This window comes from Felis catus, chromosome B1 (genome assembly GCF_018350175.1).
Source record: "Felis catus isolate Fca126 chromosome B1, F.catus_Fca126_mat1.0, whole genome shotgun sequence".
In the NCBI taxonomy this organism is placed as follows: Eukaryota; Metazoa; Chordata; class Mammalia; order Carnivora; family Felidae; genus Felis; species Felis catus.
This window is the reverse complement of record NC_058371.1, coordinates 71943406-71948197: the sequence shown is the minus strand read 5'-3', so window position 1 is coordinate 71948197 and position 4792 is coordinate 71943406. Positions and strand designations below refer to the sequence as shown.

Below are 4792 nucleotides of genomic sequence, written 5' to 3'. Positions count from 1 at the left end.
TTAACTCTTATTCACGAATTATTTCTTATTTCCTAACATGAGATTTCTTCATCACATCCTAATTTGGATGATCTATTCAAAATGTTGATGACATGGTTTATAATCACTTATCTCAATGTGCAAACTATTTCATATGTCGTTATGGTGTGGCCCTACTTTCTTATGTCTTCCAAGCAAGCACAGTCTTTTTACAAGTAAATTTCAACCCAGCCCTCCAGTGATTGGAGCTTTTATGCCATTGTCTAGAATTTATTCGTTCAACAAATAGGTATTTTTTGACAAATAACTAGGTGCGCAGAATGTTATACTGCAGTGGTCGACTCAAAGACCCTCATTCCTCATGCGTCAGGGAACTTATAACAATGAGACATGATTAATAGTAACTAAAAACCAAGCCGTTTAGTATAGTACTAGGTGCTAAGTGCTATAAGAAAAAAAAAAAAAGAAGCACCTCGATGGTTCAACTGGTTAAGCCTCTGGCTCTTTTTTTTATTTTTTTAAGTCGATTTATTTATTTTGAGAGAGGGAGAGAGAGCACAAACGGGGGGAGGACCAGAGGGAAAGGGAGAGAGAGGGAATCCCAAGCATGGTCTGCACTGTCAGCACAGAGCCCGATATGGGGCTCAAACTCACGAAACCATGACCTGAGCCGAAATCAGGAGTCAGACGCCTGACCAACTGAACCATCCAGGCACCCAAGCCTCTGATTCTTGAATTCAGCTTAGGTCGTGATCCCAGGGTGGTGGGCCGCTTGAGATTCTCTCTCTCCCTCTCCCTTTGCCCCTCCTTTTTCCTGCTCTCTCTCTCCCTCTCCGCCCCCCACCTCCACTTGTGCATGTGTGCACTTTGTCTCTAAAAATGAGAGGGGAAAAAAGTAGAGCAGGGTGGGGAGATTTGGAGTGGGAAGGGTAGTTCTCGTTGAGGAAGTGACAGTTGACTCTTGATGGAAGGACTTAGCCACGCCCTTCCCTGGGGCGGAGCCTTCCAAGCAGAGGCCAAAGGCTGGAGGAGGCTTGCACCGGGCTGGGGCAGAGTGAGCAAGGGAGACTGCGGTAGAGAGGAGCCAGATTGTAGGTCACCGGGAGGACATGGGCTTTGTCTCAGAGCGCAACGCAGTATTTAAACACAGGAATAACATGATGTAACTTGCTGGCTTTTTAAAAATGCATTTTAGATTTTAAAAGGATCACAGGATCAGCTTGTCTGCTGCGTTGGGAAGACCAGGGGTAAAAGCAGAGAGGCGGGTTAGGGGGTGATTGTCCAGATGAGAGATTCTGGTGGCTTCAATGAGCATTGTAACAGTGAGGGTGGTCGGGAGTGGTTTGGACTCCGATGTGAACAGGAATTTCTGACAGATTTGTCTGGGATATGAGAGGAGATAAGCATAATGCTCCTGTCGGACAGAAAATGATAATGCAGGAAAACACTGTATTTTAAAACTCTTAATAGGTTTTTGTTTGCTCAAAGTGTGTCCATTCTATTGAATTGCACATAGTGAAACTGCATGTACATGAAAGCTTCCTTAACATGTTTCCCACAATGTTAGCACAGTGAATCTTGGGAAGAGGGGTCGCTACCAGAGGGTCTTGGTAACCGTGCACTGCCTGCCTGCCATGGACCTCTGACCCTTGAGAGGACAGCTATGCCGTGATGCTGTTAACTTATCTAATTTCCATCCACCAAAGATGAAGTGACATTTAATGATTTCATTAATTGAAATTCTGCTCTTTTGACCTTGGGATTTCCAAATTTGTGATTTTTTTTTTTTTTTTTCCTTTCCTGCAATCTTGCCAGGCTGTCTTCAAGAAGAATTTTATACTGCTGTCATGAGAAAATCGCTTACGGTTCCTTCAGATGTCAAGATTCTGTCATTTCTGCAGATGTGGCCCATTGTGATTCAGGATCTGAGGTGAGGCCTTGATTTTATTGTCACTTTCTTTTCTTTTAACAATCCAAGAGTCTACCTCCCTCTAATTCCTTATGCGTGTGTGTGTCACAGAGGGTATTGTTACATAATTGCTTGAATGCAGAATGTGAGCTTTTTTATCCTTTTGGGTTCTTGTCAAAAAGATAATTCTGCAACAAAAGTTTTTCAGTCGGTAAAGATTTTATTTGACAGCCTCATAAATGGTGGAATATTTGAAATACTTATTTAAAATACATAAATAAATGCCGATGGATTAATTGACTGATCAAGTGGCGAGAAACTGGGTCTCTTTTTCTTAGCGTCTCCAGGGACTGGAAAAAACCTGACTGGGTAAGGGAGAAATAGAAGAATCTTCCAGGCTTCAGTGAATATAAGGTTATCTCTTTCTCTTTTGCAGCGTTCTCTGTATAATAGTTTTTACTTGGTTCTTCATGAAGACGATGCATCGTGCTTCTTTTGAGAACCATGAGGATCATTCCCAAATAATTCAAAGAAGGATTGTTTATTTTAACTTGTGCTAGTTATTAAAATTCATTTTATGTGTATGAAATCATATAGGTATCAGCATGGAAAATAAAGCTATTTTCTTTTACCTCAGTCAAAACCATCTGTCATCTCTACTTGTTTTTTTTATTATTTTTTTTAACGTTTTATTTATTTTTGAGACAGAGAGAGACAGAGCATGAACGGGGGAGGGGCAGAGAGAGAGGGAGACACAGAATCCGAAACAGGCTCCAGGCTCTGAGCCATCAGCCCAGAGCCCCACACGGGACTCGAACTCACGGACCGCGAGATCGTGACCTGAGCTGAAAAGTCGGACGCTTAACCGACTGAGCCACCCAGGTGCCCCTCATCTCTACTTCTAAGTGTGGCATTATTCTCCCTCACACAAAATGCTGCGCATCTCCAATGCCTACTGCATATCCACGGCTCTGTCAGTTCCAAGCATCTGAAATATAATAGTTGGAGGCCATAAGAAACACACAGGCCAACAAGGGAAACCACACTGTGTCTTGTTCAGGTGTCAGGCCCTTCTAAATCACTCATTGTTTACAGCAAGAGATAAACAGCCCGCTAACTCAGTCTATTTTTGAGATCCTGGTGGCAACTTCTTGAATAGGTCTAGTTATATCTTAGTTGGCACAGCTTTTATAGAGAGAATCCACATCTGTGCCTGAGGTGACAGGCTGTGCCATAGAATAACGACACTGGACTATGGGTCAGGAGACCCCCAACTCTGTCACCAACTGCCAAAACAACTTATCATTGGAGGAGAATGCTGTTTGTATCAATTTGGTGCTATTGTATGATTCCATTGGATTTATCAGTGGCAACCTGACTGGATAAAGATAATATTATGAAGGGAATACATTGTTCTAGGATCTTCTGTGGCATTAGTTATTTTTCCTTTCTCTTTTTGAATTCTTTTTAATGTTTTATTTATTATTGAGAGACAGTGAGAGAGTATGACCAGGGGAGGGGCAGAGAGAGGGGGAGACACAGAATCTGAAGCAGGCTCCAGGCTCTGAGCTGTCAGCACAGAGCCTGACACGGGGTTCGAACCCACAAACCATGAGATCATGACCTGAGCTGAAATCGGTCACTCAACTGACTGAGTCACCCAGGAGCCCCTCCTTTCTCTTTTTGGAAAAAAAAGAAAAATTTATAACATTTTTTCAGGTTTACCACAAAATTGAGAGGGAGGTGCAGGACTTCTCCGATACCCCACTCATGCACAGCCTCCCACATTATCAACATAACACATCAAATGGTACATTTTTTACCAAGGATGAAACTACACTGACACATCATAATCACCTAAAACCCATAGTCTACTTTATGGTTTGCTCATGATGTTCTACATTCTATGGGTTTGGACAAATGTATAATGCCATGTATTCATTATTAAAATATCATACAGGGTATTTTTACTGCCCTAAAACTCCTTCGTATTCTGCCTATTTATTCCTTCTCTCCCCTTCCCCTGGCAACCATTGATGTTTGTCTCTACAGTTTGGTTGTTTCCAGAATGTTGTATCAGTGAAATCATTCAGTATGTAGCCTTCTCAGATTGACTTCTTTCCCTTTGTAATGTGCATTTAGGGTTCCTTCATGTATTTTCATGGCTTTTAGCTTACATCTTTTTAATGCTCAATAATATTCCATTGCCTGGCTGCACCAGTTTATCCATTTTCCTACTAAAGGACCACTTGAAAAAAAAAACAAAAAACAAAAACAGAACAGATGAACATATAGGAAGGAAAAAAAAACAGAGAGAGAGAGAGAGAGAGGCAAACCATGAAAAACTCTTAACTATAGAGAACACACTGAGGGTTGACGGAGAGTGGAGGGCAGGGGATGGGCTAAATGGGTGATGGGCATTAAGGAGGGCTCTTGTTATGATGATCACTGGGTGTTATATGTAACTGATGAATCACTAAGTTCTACTCCTGAAGCCAATATTACACTATATGTTAACTAACTAGAATTTCAATAAAAATTTGAAACAAAGAAGTTAATCAAGAAAGAAAAGGTCATCTTGAGTGCTTACAACTTTTGGCAAGTATGAATAAATGTTTCTTCTAGAAACATTTTTAATGCTTATACTGCAGGTTTTTATGTGGACATCAATTTTCAATTCCTTTGGACGGACAACAAGAAGTGCAGTTGCTGGGTCATATGTGGAGTACGTTCAGTTCATGTTGCATTTTGACCATTTTAACAGGTATATAATGGTACCTCATTTTTGTTTTAACTTCCATTTCCCTGATGACATGATGTGGAGCATCTTTTCTTTTTAAATTTTTTTTTTCAACGTTTATTTATTTTTGGGCCAGAGAGAGACAGAGCATGAACGGGGGAGGG

At 41.2% G+C, this 4792-nt stretch overlaps 1 long non-coding RNA gene across 1 annotated transcript; it reads left to right on the top strand.

The window, feature by feature from the left end:
* Positions 1 to 1000: 1000 nt before the first annotated feature.
* LOC111560031 lies at positions 1001 to 2534 on the top strand. The gene is made up of 3 exons (XR_002741484.2): positions 1001 to 1070; positions 1795 to 1909; positions 2325 to 2534. It is a non-coding gene; the product is annotated as an uncharacterized LOC111560031 (long non-coding RNA).
* Positions 2535 to 4792: the final 2258 nt, after the last annotated feature.